The following is a 16,956-nucleotide window of genomic DNA, read 5'->3' on the forward strand; positions in this document are numbered from 1 at the left end:
TGAAAAAGATGTCGTCTGGATGCAGCATATGTTGCCAAAACATGTATATATCATTCAGCATTAATGGTGCCCTCACAGATGTGCACGTCACCCATGCCATGTGCACTAATGCACCCCTATACCATCATGAATACTGGCTTTTGAACTGTGCACTGATGACAAGCTGAGTGGTCTTTAGCCTGGAGGACACAGTGTCCATGATTTCCAAAAGAAATTAAAATGTTAAATCATTAGACCACAGGACACTTTTCCACTTCCTCTCAGTTCTTTTTAAATAAGCTCAGGCCCAGAGAAGGTGGCAGTATTTCTGAATCCTGTTTATATATGGTTTTGTCTTTGCATTTAAGAGTTTTAATTAGCATTTGTAGATGCAGTGATGAACTGTTTTCACAGTGTTTTTCAGTCTGTTTTTAATGCAGTGCTGTCTGAGGGCCCAAAGATCACGGCGAGCAAATGCTGGTTTTTGGTCTTGTCCCTTACATACAGAGATTTCTCCAGATTCTCTGAATCTTTTAATGATATTATGTATCGTAGATGATGAAAAGCAAAAGTTCTTTGCTGTTTTAAGTTGAGAAACGTTATTCTTGAATTGTTGCACTATTTGATGGTGCAGTCTTTCACAGAGTGGTGAACCCCTCCTCATCTTTACTTCTGAAAGACTCCGCCTCTCTGAGATGCTCTTTATACCCAATCATGTTACTCGCCTGTTGCCAATCAACCATGTTTTTTTTAGCATTACACAACTTTATCAGCCTTTTGTTGCCCCGTCCCAACCTTTTTTTTAACATGTTGTTGGCATCAAATTCAAAATAGGCATATATTTTTCAAAAAACAATTAAATTTCTCAGTTTCAACATTTGATATATTGTCTTTGTACTATTTTCAATGAAATTTAGTGTTTAAATGATTTGCACATCATTGCATTTTGTTTTCATTTACATTATTCACAGTGTCCCAATATATATATATATATATATATATATATATATATAGATTGGCATACAAGCGGCATCTACCTGAGTTTTATGTTACAGTCTAAGTAATTGGGTAGGGATGTCTTAATTAAGGTATGAGTGTAGTAGAAGTCAGGTGTGGATATCTATTACGGAGTAAATGTGGTAAAACTAGGTTAGGATGCCTATATTACTTTATAAATGTGGTAGGAATTAGATTAGAATTACTGCTAGAAATCTGAAATTAGAAATCTGGTTAGTAGTTTGAAACATTTCACTACTGTATACAAAGTCCTATGATCTACAAATACACCTGGCCAATAAAGTCTGATTCTGATTTTTTTTTTAATCTACATTGAGATTAAACTAATAAATGACAAATACATTTAAATGCCCTCTATACTACAATATACTTGTAAAAATGTAAATCTTATGTCCTGTTTGGAATTCAGTCTAACAAATTTGGTGGAAGAGTGGACTAGAATGGACAGGAACTCTCAAAAAGACTCTTCTAATATAATCCTGACAGGATTCACACTGTTATTAAAGAAAGGTGATTTTATCCAAGGATTAGTGAAGGAATAATGCATGCAGCTTTTTTGGTCCAGCATATGAAGATCAGTACATAGAAAAGTCCACCCAAAACCTAAAACTGTATGTCTTTAACATGCATGACTATGTATTTCTGGTTAGGTAAATCAAGCAAGGATGATAATCTCACTATATCACAATTAATTTTACCATTTAAATTTGTTTTCAGTATCCTGTTTTTATACTCTGTTCTGCCCTCTGACTGATATGGCAGACCTGATGCCCTTCTCAAATAAAAGGAACAGATTTAAGTGCTCCAAAACACATTAATGATTTAAAATCATGTCATTTAAAGTTGCAATCTACGATTTATATAGATTATTTATATAATAATAAGCCAGGTGTACCTTCCAGCTGTAATGAATGACTAAAGCATAGGTTTCTGTGTTTATAGTCAAAGTTCACCAGCTTTCTTTTGTTAATACGGTTAAAGTTACATGTTTCTTTTGGATAAAAAAAAAGAAAGCAACATGTTTTAATGGTCAGTGTATATATTCTATATTTCCTAGTTTTGTACAAAATTTAATAGTGACATGACAAGATATATAAATATGCATAACACCAATGTTCAACATTTTGGAAAGAAACAGTAAAAAACAAATAATATATTTTTGGATCTCATGGCATTCAGAATAAGAAGAATCATGTAAAAGTTTAAAGGAAAACAATTAAAAAGACCTATGTATCTTTCTTTTCTGCATCATTTTCTTGATTTTACTGTAAATTCCTTGCAGTTTTAAACCATAGATAACAGGATTAATAAGAGGAGGAATGGCCGAACTTATAACTGGCATTATCACAGAAATAATATGAGGTATATTTCCTTCTAATCTGGTGCTAATCACCTCAAAGCAGGAGGAAACACAGAAACTGATGAAAATCAAAAGGTGTGGGAAGCAGGTCTGCAGAGCTTTTCTTCTGAAATCTTTTGAATTCTTTAAACAGACTTCAAGGATTCGAGCATATGAGTAGATAATGAAGATCAGTGCTGGAAATACAGTAAGAGTTACAGAAAACAGTCCATATAAATTTGTAAAAGATGTGTCTCCACAACTTAATTTTGCAATTGAGTAATCATTGCAATAAATTCTGTCTAAATAAAATTTACACAGCTGAAGTTGGTATGTTAGTATTATGGATATGCCAACTTCACAGGCTGGAACAAACCAACAGCACAATAAGAGTTTTTTCACAGTGGACATTTTTACAAGAGTTGTATATTGTAATGGTTTACATATGGACACATATCTGTCATAGGCCATAGCTGATAACAGCGCAAACTCTGAAACTCCATATGTGTAAATAGAAAAGGCCTGAAACAGACAGGCTGAGTAAGAAGTAACTGGTCTTTCAGACAGAAAATCACTCACTAGTTTAGGATAAAGTGCTGACGTTCCAAAAAGTGAATTGAAAAGCAAAGCAGCAATGAAAATGTACATCGGCTCATGGAGACATTTGTTTGTGTAAATGACAAAAATGACAACAGCGTTAAAGCAAATAATTAACAGATAAACTGCCAGAGTAATTACAAAATAAACATATCTGTACGTCTGCAGTTCTAAATGCCCCTCCATAAACAAGTATATAACATTACAAGAATTATCCATGAGTTCCCATGAAGTAACCCGTAATCTATTAGAAAATATAAGCAATGATGAACTGCAACCTTACAGTCATGCTATGGTGAGGAAAATCTTTTTTGTGTATATTTATACTTTCTCAAACAGTGACGTCTACTTGTTTACTAAGTGACTCGTCTCTAGCCCAGCCCATCTTTGTTTCTTTTGCAACAGTTAAACAAAGAATGCTCATGAACTTCAATTATCCACTCAGTTATGTGAACAGAATTTGTGTCATTTCTTCGTGGTATTTACATATTTCTTTTTAATTGCTTTGTTTACTATCATCCAATAAATAAGCTGTTTCATTTTCTGCCTAAGGCTATTTCTGTCTCCTGTTTCTCTTTTCATTCAATTTTTGCTATCCTCTGTGGAATATGTCCTTGATCTTGTTTGAAGTTCTGTTCCTGTGACTACTGTAGTTCTTTCTTTTCCTGTCTTTGAACAGATCATTTCATTCCTCAATATCCCTTTTACACATTGGAAATTAATGCCATTCTTCAGGCACCAAACACACAACAACAGTACAATACACAAGACTATATAAAGTGCTGAAACGGGACAATGTGAAATGTGGGATATAAAATAAATACTCCAGACAATAAATGTAAGTTACAGTAAATGCACAAGACACTAAATACAAGACAGTACAACAAAGAATTATCTATAAGTGGGCTTCATATATATGTATACACACACACATATATACATGGATTGACAGAAAGTAGTATATGAGTGATGATGGAATCAGTGCAAACTTGGTTAACTGTAAACTGTACAGATAGATTGAGTGTAAATAAAAAAAATTAAAATGCAGTCATGTTGTGGTGGTAAAAGAGGGTGTGACTAGTCTATAGTGGAAGTTGAAAAGGGTCTAGATTAGGCCAGGTGAATGATGGAAATGGTCTAATTAGTCCGGGTGGATGTTGGAAATGGTGTAGATTACTCCAGGTGGATGTTCAAAAAGATGTAAATTAGCCCAAGTTGAAGTTGAAAAGAGTCTAGATTAATCCAGGCATATGTTGGGGCATCAATGCGATAAATTATCTGATCTCTTTGTGGAAGATGTCACAGAGTCTGTAAGTGGTGGAATGGATGCTAAGGTACTTTCTGTCATATGGTATGAGGGTGTAGTATCCATAAGAGGGGTGGGAGGAGTCGTCGACAATGCCGGCAGCCCAGGGTCTCTCTGGAATCCGCTTTTTACTAGTTATTAGTCTTTTCATCACAAACTGCTAGGCAAACATCGCAAATAGCCTGCAGTTCTTGCTGAACATTGGTGTTGCCTGCAGTAATACGGTTTTTAGCGATTTGAAACCCCCTCAGGAAATATCAAGAGTGCTGTGGACTGCACAGCCGGCTCCCCAAGCCGAGCGAAGCCAACGCAGGCACTGAGAGTGTAAAGCAAACAAGCAAGCAAAGTTTATTTATATAGTGGTTTTTACAACAGGTGTTGTCACAAAGCAGCTTTACAGAAAAATCAACATTACAGAAAGAAATCCGGGTCCGAGCCCCCATGAGCGTCGCCAGTGGCGACAGTGACAAGGAAAAACTCCCCAAGAGAAACAGGAAGAAACCTTGAGAGGAACCAAGACTCAGAAGGGGAACCCATCCTGGTCTTGTCGACACCGGGTAGTAAACATTGTTAGTATAAAGTAAACAGGTGGAGCAATGATTAATTTGATTAGTTCAGTTTATGCAGCAGCAGCAGCATCAGTGGGGTCAGGTTGTGAGGGAGAGGTTGCACGGCGTTTTACAGCATGAAATTCAATGGTGGTCAAGCTGGTCCAGAGGGCTGGCAGCAGTGGCACCCGATCAAGGCAGGTAAACCAGGTAAACATGGTAAACAAAGGCAGGGAAGGCAAGGCGGACTACGGGCTAAGCTAAAGCTTAACCCACACCGGACATCGGTTGCCAGCATTTTTCTGGCCAATGTTCAGTCTTTGGCAAACAAAATGGATAAACTGCGACTCTGGACTACAACACACAGATGGATCAGAGAGTGTAACATCATTGTTCTCACAGAGACGTGGTTGAACGAGGATTTCCCGAACAGCGTACTGGAGCCGGAGGGTCGCAGTGTGTTTAACAGAGAGGCTGAGGACTCCGGTAAGAGTAAAGGAGGAGGTCTGTGTGTTTATGTAAACAAATCATGGTATACAGACTCCACTGTAACTGAAAGTCTGTGCTCTGCTAACTTAGAGTATCTGATGATCGGGTTTCGTCCTTTCTTTTACCGAGAGAACACACAGCTATTGTTGTTACTGCAGCATACATCCCTCCTGATACTAATGCTAAGCTAGCTATGGAAGAGCAAAGTACAGCAATCGGCAAACAACAAACTGCACACCCAGATAGGCTTTTTATTGTTGCAGGGGACTTCAATCTCTCTAATTTGATCTGTGCTGCCAAAATTCCAGCAGAATGTCTCTTGCCCCACCAGAGGAGACAAAACTCTAGATCATGTCTATACAAACATTGCAAATGCACACAAAGCTGTCTCCTCCCCCACCTAGGTCAGTCTGATCACGTCTCATTGTTTCTGCTCCGCAAGTATGTCACTCACCAAACATGTCAAAACATCTACAAAGACTGTAAAATGTGGCCAGAGGAGGCATCTCCTCTCTACAGCATCAGTTTCTGAACACTGATTAGAGTATGTTCTGCTCTGAATCCTCTACAGACTCTCACATGGACTTGGACATACACCTCAGCTGTAATGAGTACCAACTCTTGTATTGTCAGTGTCACTTCTGTCAAACGGCTGAAAATCTTTCCTAATCAGAAACCTTGGGTGAATGCTGAGGTTCAACTACTGCTGAAGGCACGTGATGCTGTTTTAAGATCTGGTGATGCTGAGGCTTAGAGATCAGGGCATTAGGAAAGCCAAACATGCCTACAAACTGTATATTGAAGAGCACTTCCACAACTCCGACCCCCGCCGCATGTGGAAGGGCATCCTTACTTTTACAGACTATAGACCTCCCCCACTGACCCCCCAGCCAGCAGTGCCTCTCTCTCAGACAATTTTAATCAGTTCTACACTCAACACAGACAAAACTAAGGAGTTCATTGTGGACTACCAGAAAAACTAAAGCTGCACACACTCTCCTGTCCAAATCAACAGTTCTGAGGTAGAGAACGTCACCAGCTTTAAGTTCCTGGGAGTGCACATCTCTGAATTTCTTTTATGGACACTCAACCCCTTACACCTGATTAAGAAGGCACAGCAGCGCCTCTGCTTCCTGAGGAGACTAAAGAAGGAACATCTGTCGCCTCAGATTCTGCTGCTGCACTATCGAAAGTATACTGACCAACTGTGTGACCGTGTGGCACAGCAGCTCCACTGTGGCCGACAAGAAGGCCTTCCAAAAAGTGGTGAAGACCGCTGAGCGCATCACTGACACATGGCTCCCTGCTATCAGAGACATTCGTCCATCCGGGAGGAGATCTCTGGAACACTGGAAAGGGTAGTCCTAACGTCTAGTGTGCATAGACTATGTACTTGGGAGGAAAAGTTGTTGGCTGGTTGTTCTGTGCTTCAAACCATGTACAGAAATTGTGCAGTGCATCGAGGAATGAGGCATCACCATCAAAGGCTTGTGATGTCCCTTTGTAGACTGTGATGTCCTGAATGCCCTGCTATATAGGCCATGTGTCTCTGGTTTCTAATAAGCGTCCTTGGATTTTCTGTGCATAGTAGCACTTTGAATTTATTCAGTACATGTAGCCTGCCTACAAAACTCATTTTTAACAGAAGCCTTCATGAACAGAGTTTGCATTGAATAGCACACCCCAGATGACTGCCACCAAGTCCTGAAATTAACTGGTTGTCTATTCCAAGATGTTTGATGGAGTGCCAAAGAGGTTTAGCCCATCACTATTCATTCCACTCTGAGTGGCTTTTGTAGCTTCTTTAATATTAGGACCTGTCTTGAAGTGGACCGACAACTTGTGGGCTTTTCAGGATGATGCTACTTACTCGCTGCCCAAGTTCTTGGACATCTACCAGTTTGCCTTTAACCCTCTGCCAGAGAAGAAGGAGAACACCAAAGAATTTTTTGTAAGGTTGTATTACTTGAGCTCCAGCACATATGTTACAGAGCATGTTGCTGGTAATGCAGTGGGTTTTTAAAACTATTACAGCCAGGTGGGCAACCAGAAGGCCATTCAGGTCCAACAGCACTGCCCTGTGCTCCAGACATAAACATTTTGCCAGTTTTGGCTTCACAGTGCCTTCCAGCACTCTAGAGCACATCAGTGAGCCATCCCCAGGTCTTAAAGCACCACCTCGTGCTCCACAGAACACTCCTCAGCTGTTTGTATGTAAATGTTGATTACTGTTTTGAATGTAAAACTTATTGTCAGTTGCTTTGCAACATTTCGCTTACCAGCCAATAAACCCTGATTCTTTTTTTTTTTCAGATTAAGCTGAACAATAATCAGCAAATACATTTACATGACCACAAAATGCTTAAAATCCTTGAATGTGGGAATGTCAATGCTGTGTTCTGCTGGGATCTTAATTTAACTAATTTTGTGGACGAGTAGACTGGAATGGACAGGAGTTCTCTCAGAGAGACTTTTCTAATATATTTCTGACAGGATTCACACTGTTATAAAGGAAAGTATTAGAGAAGGAATAATGAATGGAACTAAAGACCAGCACACAGAAAGGTGCACTTACAGCAGTTAATAATAAGCAGACCCCAAAACTGAGGTCTCTGTATGAGCTGGAGAAAAATGAGCACTGGAAAGTAAAAAGAGAATTATGATTCACATTTATAACAGTGACTTAAAAAAATACATAAATATGCATCTGACACATACATACATTTTAGCATTTAATTCATGACAGGTTAGGTGTTGGAGTGAGAACATATCTAAGGAACTAGTCTACAGCAAAGTAAGCTCAATTCACTGAATCTTACTGTATCACAGTGAAGATAACAGTTTAAATTTGTTTTTAGTTCCAGTTTCTACATGTCCTTTAAAGCTGAATTCTATGATTTATATAGCTTATGTATATAATAACGAGTCAGGGGTACTTTCCAGCTGTAATTAATAAATAAAGCATAGCTTTCTGTGTTTATAGTCAAAGTTCAACAGCTTTGTTTTGTTAATATAATTAAAGTTACAAAGTTTTTGGATAAAGTTAAGAAAGCAACAGCTTCTGCAGGACAGTCTAACTGTTTTTAGTGGTCAGTATGTATATTCTATGTATTCTTGTTTGTATGCAGTGGAAATTTATGCTGATATAAAGTTAACAGTGACATGACAAGATAGATAAATATACCTAACACCAATGTTCAAACTGTTGGAAAGATACAGGAAGAAAATACAGGAATAATATATTTTTGGATCACATGTTTACAGAATGAGAATAGCATAAAGGTTTAAAGTAAAACATTTAAAAAGATGCATGTATCTTCCTTTTCCATATAATTTTCTTGATTTTACTGTAAATCTCTTGCAGTTTTAATCCATACATTATAGGATTGATAAGAGGAGGAAAGACCAAACCTAAAATTGGCATTATCACAGAAATAGTATGAGGTATATTTCCTTCTAATCTAGGGGTAATCACCTCAATGCAGGAGAAAACACAGGAACTGATTAAAATGAAAAGGTGTGGGAAGCAGGTCTGCAGAGCTTTTCTTCTGAACTCCTTTGAATTTTTTAAACAGATTTCAAATATTCTAACATATGAGTAGATTATAAAGATCAGTGCTGGAAATACAGTAAGAGTTACACAAAACTGTCCATATAAATTTGTAACTGATGTGTCTCCACAGCTCAGTTTTGCAATTGAGTAATCATTACAGTAAATTCTGTCTAAATCAAATTTACACAGCTGAAGTCGGGATGTTAGTATTATTAATATTCCAATTTCACAAGCAGGAAAAAAACAGCAGCAAAATAAGAGCTTTTTCACAGTGGACATTTTTATAAGAGTTGCGTATTGTAATGGTTTACATATGGACACATATCTGTCATAGGCCATAGCTGTTAACAGTGCGAATTCTGAAGCACCATATGTGTAAATAAAAAAGGCCTGAAACAGACAGGCTGAGTAAGAAGTAACGGGTCTTTCAGACAGAAAATCACTCAGCAGTTTAGGATAAAGTGCTGATGTTCCACAAAGTGAACTGAAAAGTAAAGCAGCAATGAAAATGTACATCGGCTCATGGAGACATTTGTTTGTGTAAATGACAAAAATGACAACAGCGTTACAACAAATAATCAACAGATAAACTGTGAGAGTAATTATAAAATAACCATATCTGTACTTCTGCAGTTCTACATGCCCCTCCATAACCAAGTACATAACATATGAAGAATTACCCATGAGTTCCAATGAAGTAACCCAGAAATCTCTAACACATTACATTTGTCTGTAAGATGTGGTGCTGGTCACAGTAACATTCTACTTCAACTAGACATCATCTACTAGAAATCCTAAGGAAAAATTATCTGTGGTCTTACAGTCAGGCTGTGGTGAGGAAAATGGCTTTGTGTGTATTTATACTTTCTCAGAAAGTGATCTCTAATTGTTTATTGACTAAGAGTCTCTAGCCCAACCCACCTTTGTTTCTATTGCAACAGTTAAACTGTTGTAAACTACAAATACCCACTGAATTATGTAGAGGAATATTAATGTTTTCAGTTACTTTGGTTACTACAATTCAGTAAATAAATTAAGCTGTTTCATTCTTTGTCCGAAACTCTTTTAGTCTCTCTCTCTCCTGAAACCTGTTTCAATTTCTATTACTGTCCGATTACTTTTTTTTTTTCCTTTTCTCTGCGGAAAGTCCTGTCCTTGATCCTGGTTAAATTTATTTTCTTATCACCTATTTAGTTTGTGTTTAGTATGGGTGAATCCAAAATCCAAGTACAGAACAGATGAAGGTTGATACAAAAAGAGCAAACAGAGTCCCAAGGGATAAGGCTAAAGTCATAAAGAAAAGAACGAGTGGAAACACAAACCGGAATTTTTTTTTATTGTTGCAGGGGACTTTAATCTCTCTACTTTGCGATCTGTGCTGCCAAAATTCCAGCAGAATGTCTCTTGCCCCACCAGAGGAGACAAAACTCTAGATCATGTCTATACAAACATTGCAAATGCACACAAAGCTGTCTCCTCCCCCACCTAGGTCAGTCTGATCACGTCTCATTGTTTCTGCTCCGCAAGTATGTCACTCACCAAACATGTCAAAACATCTACAAAGACTGTAAAATGTGGCCAGAGGAGGCATCTCCTCTCTACAGCATCAGTTTCTGAACACTGATTAGAGTATGTTCTGCTCTGAATCCTCTACAGACTCTCACATGGACTTGGACATACACCTCAGCTGTAATGAGTACCAACTCTTGTATTGTCAGTGTCACTTCTGTCAAACGGCTGAAAATCTTTCCTAATCAGAAACCTTGGGTGAATGCTGAGGTTCAACTACTGCTGAAGGCACGTGATGCTGTTTTAAGATCTGGTGATGCTGAGGCTTAGAGATCAGGGCATTAGGAAAGCCAAACATGCCTACAAACTGTATATTGAAGAGCACTTCCACAACTCCGACCCCCGCCGCATGTGGAAGGGCATCCTTACTTTTACAGACTATAGACCTCCCCCACTGACCCCCCAGCCAGCAGTGCCTCTCTCTCAGACAATTTTAATCAGTTCTACACTCAACACAGACAAAACTAAGGAGTTCATTGTGGACTACCAGAAAAACTAAAGCTGCACACACTCTCCTGTCCAAATCAACAGTTCTGAGGTAGAGAACGTCACCAGCTTTAAGTTCCTGGGAGTGCACATCTCTGAATTTCTTTTATGGACACTCAACCCCTCACACCTGATTAAGAAGGCACAGCAGCGCCTCTGCTTCCTGAGGAGACTAAAGAAGGAACATCTGCCTCCTCAGATTCTGACAAACTTCCACTGCTGCACTATCGAAAGCATACTTATTGCCGACAAGAAGGCCTTCCAAAAAGTGGTGAAGACCGCTGAGCGCATCATTGACACATGGCTCCCTCCTATCAGAGACATTCATCCATCCGGGAGGAGATACAGAACTCTGGAAAGGGTAGTCCTAACGTCTAGTGTGCATAGACTAAGTACTTGGGAGGAAAAGTGGTCCTTTTTGTTGGCTGGTTGTTCTGTGCTTCAAACCATGTACAGAAATTGTGCAGTGCATTGGGGAATGAGGCATCACCATCAAAGGCTTGTGATGTCCCTTTGTAGACTGTGATGTCCTGAATGCCCTGCTATATAGGCCATGTGTCTCTGGTTTCTAATAAGCGTCCTTGGATTTTCTGTGCATAGTAGCACTTTGAATTTATTCAGTACATGTAGCCTGCCTACAAAACTCATTTTTAACAGAAGCCTTCATGAACAGAGTTTGCACTGAATAGCATACCCCACATGACTGCCACCAAGTCCTGAAATTAACTGGTTGTCTATTCCAAGATGTTTGATGGAGTGCCAAAGAGGTTTAGCCCATCACTATTCATTCCACTCTGAGTGGCTTTTGTAGCTTCTTTAATATTAGGACCTGTCTTGAAGTGGACCGACAACTTGTGGGCTTTTCAGGATGATGCTACTTACTCGCTGCCCAAGTTCTTGGACATCTACCAGTTTGCCTTTAACCCTCTGCCAGAGAAGAAGGAGAACACCAAAGAATTTTTTGTAAGGTTGTATTACTTGAGCTCCAGCACATGTGTTACAGAGCATGTTGCTGGTAATGCAGTGGGTTTTTAAAACTATTACAGCCAGGTGGGCAACCAGAAGGCCATTCAGGTCCAACAGCACTGCCCTGTGCTCCAGACATAAACATTTTGCCAGTATTGACTTCACAGTGCCTTCCAGCACTCTAGAGCACACCAGTGAGCCATCCCCAGGCTACAGCACCACCTTGTGCTCCACAGAACACTACTGAGCTGTATGTATGTGTAGTGCCCCAGCTAGGTACCCAGTAGATAGGTGGTTATTTAAATGATTAAATACAGCTGGGGGCCCTGGGTTACTCAGTAACTTCTAAATTTGGTTAGGCGTAAGTGATTGACAATGGTATCTGACGGAACTTTAAGTTAGCACTATACACTCAACGCGAACCCGAAACACCATTATAGTACCAACAAACAACTTCTGAGTATGCACAAGATAGAAAACATCCAACACTGTAGATTTCACTTTAAAATATTTGTATTGGCAAAGCCTGAACAAATAAAACAAACAAAAAGGGCCCACACACTCACACGCACAGCTCGCTCTAAGTAGAGTCTCTACTAGTTAAATGAACTAGTTCTCTACCCCCCTCGTTGCAGGCCTGATACGTGGCTCGGGTGCGTAGTGGCCGAGAAAAAATAAGGCAACTGGCCTCTTCACTCCGAAGAGCAATACACAAAACAAAAGTTACCTTGGCGGGAGTGGCTCTGTCTCTCTACCGCACCTCTCTCTCTCCCTTGCTCCCTCTCTCTGCAGCGGTGGAACGGGGCACCGTAGTTCAGCAGCCAGACACGCAGGGCAGCGAACTCCAACGTAGCCGGTGGAAACTGGGGCTTTGCCGGTCACCCCAGTCGCTAACTGGAAAGTCTGTACGTTGATAGACTTGAGATGGCAACGATAATACACACACTACAGGGGAATTACGTTTACTGAGCTAGTTAACATAATAACACATGGAGTATAGCGCTAGGGCGCACTTCAGCAGCCTGAGCTAGCCTACTACAGCGTGACTTATGAACAATACAATGGGCGATACTTTGAGCAGCAGAGTTAGCTTATCGAGCTAAGCTCTTACTTTAAACATTCGACGAACTGCGTGTAAAACTCCTACAGGGGCTCTCTGTTCGCCAACGCTGTACTGGAATGTACTCACAGAACGTTCAGACAGTCGTTCACTCAAACATAATAAACTTTAGGTTGCACATATAAGCTATGAGTTCACTCTGTCTCCCTGCTTTTTTTTTTTTGCTCCTTCTCGTGTCTCTTTTTTTTCGTCTCCCCCCTCTTCTTTTCTTTTCCCCCTTCTCCCATTGTCCCGCCCACTGACCTTGCGGATAGGCTAATAATACACCCATTAGATGTTATAGGCTCAGAAAGAGGAAGAAGTAAGAGTTAGATCTGAAACATACGTAATCAAATAACCAAACCTTTAGATACACATGAGTATATACATTTGAACTGATAATTCAATTAAAAAATAAAATAAATAAACTGAACCTAAAGTTTCAACTGGGCTACATATGTAAATGTTGATTACTGTTTTGAATGTAAAACTTTTATTGTCAGTTGCTTTGCAACATTTCGCTTACCAGCCAATAAACCCTGATTCTGTTTTTTCAGATTAAGCTGAACAATAATCAGCAAATACATTTACATGACCACAAAATGCTTAAAATCCTTGAATGTGGGAATGTCAATGCTGTGTTCTGCTGGGATCTTAATTTAACTAATTTTGTGGACGAGTAGACTGGAATGGACAGGAGTTCTCTCAGAGAGACTTTTCTAATATATTGTCGTGCCTCTGGATTTTTAAAACTACTTGTGGAGTATATTGGCGTGGGTGAAGCAGCAGCTACGACAAGACAACTTAGATGCGATTAGCTCGAGCGTTTACTGAAAATCTTCGTCCAGAACAGGTAAGCAGAACAGCCAGCACTCACCAACACATTAGAATAAATGACAGAGAACTTCTAGCTTCCGTATGGTCTTGCAGTTTTACAGTTGTTGGTGTACAGGCGCTCTTGCTCGGGCACAGAACGGGAGTTTAGCCTTCGTCCATGCGATGAGCAGCGAGCAACCTAACTTTTTCTGCTCTCACCCCAACTTACTACAGAGTCATATAACTGGGTGCTGAACTGACTCGACCAATCAATACGCAAAGCAGCATGAATATATTACTAATATAGGAAGGAGAAAAGGAGCACCTTAGCCCCTTTACACTACACTACCCCCCTCCTAGCAGTACTGAGTCTCTTCAGTATACTCACAGAACTTGTTATAGGAACATCCTAGGAACTTTACTAAACTTAACAAGTACAACCTCCTAGTGTCTCTTCAAACATTTTAGGATTCAATTAAACATACATAGTCCATGTCTCTCTTCTTTTTTTAACTCTTGTATCTTGCAGGTTTGTGAACTTCCCACCCTCTTAACAGAGAGCACATCACTGCGAGCGCCAGAGAGCAGCATACTTTAGAGCTTCAGATCGAGCAGCATCCAACACTCACCTAAAGAATTAGCAGTTAGCAGACCGCTAACCTCCTCACATCTCACGCCTCTCCCTCTTGTTTTGTTTTCTCCCTCTCTCTTTCTCTATCTCTCTCACAGCTACTTCCTCAGCCCATCCACCATGGCGTCCGCCCAGGAACAAGCCCTCCAGACCCTGAGCTCAGAGTTGGCCCGGCCCGGATCGGCAGATCACCGCCCTACTGAAAAAGCAGGACGAGCTCCTTCGGCAGAAGTCAATGCTCGAAGCCGCCCGGGAAGTTTCCCCCTCGGTGGTTGCACCAGCCTCATCTTTCTGCACGCCGGGAGACGCCAGCCCCACCTGGTCCCTAGGAATGCCAGCACCGCAGAGGGCCTTGCAGATCCTCACCGCTGCCTCAGCTGATCTTCACGTCCTGCAACCGTTTTGCCGCCTACGCCTTCACCTACGTCCCGGGCCTCGTCACCCGCCCCAGCAACTCGTTCCACTACACAGGATTCCGTTTATGTTATCGGTAGTTCTATTGTCCACCATGTTATAATAAAAGGAATAAACAGCCATGCCACTGTTTCTTGTTTTCCAGGTGCTGGTGTTTTAGAAATAGCCAAGCGTCTACCCTCAGCTCTCAGCAGACGCAACGCCTTCGGGACCGTGGTGATCCATGTCGGGACCAACAACATTGCTGACAGATGTAGTGAGGTCCTGAAGGAGCACTACCAGACGCTACTGGACACCGCCAGGAAAAAGACGGTTGCCAGGATCGTCATCTCTGTACTGCTTCCCACCTACAGGAGGGGATCCAAGCGGTTCAGCAGGCTCTCCATCAGGCTCGTCCCTCAACGGCCTGGGCTACGTGGACAACTGGTCCTCGTTTTGGGAACAGCCAGCGCTCTACTGGAGGGATGTCCTCCACCCCAGTCATGTGGGATCTATAGTTCTCTCACGGAACATCGAGAGGGCCATCCGCTGACTTCAGAGTGAAGGCCACGTAAGTAGCGTCAAAAATAGAAATGCTACAGCTAATAATGCTAGTGTTACTGCTAAAAATAATGCGATTGCTAGCACTTATACTGTAAATAGGGCAAGTGCTAATACAAATACTTATTCTATAAATACAAATGCTCATAGGTTTCTCCCAATTGAGACTGTGTCTGTTCCCCGAATAAAACAAAACATCAAAAAGCCTCAAAAAGTTTGCTTTAGTAACTTGATTAATATCAGACCAGTTATACCAGTTTGCAGTGACAGCACCTTTGGTATAAAACTAGGACTGCTTAACATAAGATCCCTTAAGCCGTCGTTGTAAATGAAATTATTACCGATCACGGTTTTGATGCTCTGTGCCTCACAGAAACGTGGATTAGACCCGATGACTACTTCAGTCTAAATGAAGCCACACCCCCAGGCTACAGCTATGCACATAGCCCTCGTTTAAGCGGCCGAGGTGGAGGTATAGCAACCATCCATACTAAGGCTTTAGGCGTGAGCCAGAAAGTAGGCTATACATTCTCTTCTTTTGAAGTTCTTTTTCTTAATATAAGTGATCAAGGAACAAATAAAAATTCCTTTTCACTAATTACAATTTACAGGCCGCCAGGGCCGTATTCTCATTCTTACAGGAATTCTCTGAGTTTCTATCAAGTCTAATAACGCTTTCAAATAAAACAATAGTTGTCGGAGATTTTAATATCCACTTTGACAATCCTCAAGATGCATAAGCAAGGCATTTACATCTATTATAGACTCCATAGGTTTTACCCAATTCATAAAGGGGCCCACACACTACCACAACCACACTCTAGACTTAATACTGACCTTTGGTGTAGACATAGATAACCGCAGTCTCATATCATTACTTAATCTCAACAAAATTCACATCAGTGGTAATGTGCGTTCGTCACCATGTTATTGTGTTAAGTGGACAATAACTCCCTCCACAGCTGGTAGCTTTATTAGAAACCTTCAATTATCAGCTTCTGTCAGCTGTCCATCTAATCCTACCGAGTTAGATACTATGACCAAGCTCTTAGAGGATCATTTTCGATCTACTCTAGATAGTGTGGCTCCATTAAAAAGTAAAATAGAAAGGCAGAAAAAATTCACCCCTTGGTATAATGATCACACTCAAGCTTTAAAACAGTCTGCCAGTCAACTTGGGTGAAAATGGCGCCTCACTAAGCTAGAAGTGTTCCAGTCCGCCTGGAAGGAGAGCCTTATAGACTATAGAAGAGCACTTGCTACAGCACGCTCAGCCTATCTCTCCTCTCTCATAGAAAACAATAAGAATAATCCTAGATTACTTTTCAGCACAATCTCTAAACTAACAGAGAACAAAACAGTTAGTGAACCGCAGATGCCATCAGCCTATAGCAGCAACGATTTTAAGAACTTCTTTAGTGACAAAATTGAAAAAAATAGGCAGAAAATTCAGAATACACAATTAAACTCCTCAAACCTGCTTCCCCTTAATGCCAGCCTCAATCTTGAGAATACTATAAACCCTGCAGAGAGGCTGGAATCATTTACCTTACTTCAAGAAAATGAACTAGTCAAAATCGTTTCTTCCGCAAAATCAACTACTTGTA

General features: G+C 40.5%; 1 protein-coding gene across 1 annotated transcript in view; it reads left to right on the plus strand.

Moving 5' to 3' along the window:
* The window catches only part of LOC118805159, a 1,027,118-nt gene that overhangs the window by 824,215 nt on the left and 185,947 nt on the right, over positions 1–16,956 (plus strand). The gene's annotated exons all lie outside the window — the stretch shown is intronic.

Source organism: Colossoma macropomum, unplaced genomic scaffold (genome assembly GCF_904425465.1).
Source record: "Colossoma macropomum unplaced genomic scaffold, Colossoma_macropomum, whole genome shotgun sequence".
Taxonomy (NCBI): Eukaryota; Metazoa; Chordata; class Actinopteri; order Characiformes; family Serrasalmidae; genus Colossoma; species Colossoma macropomum.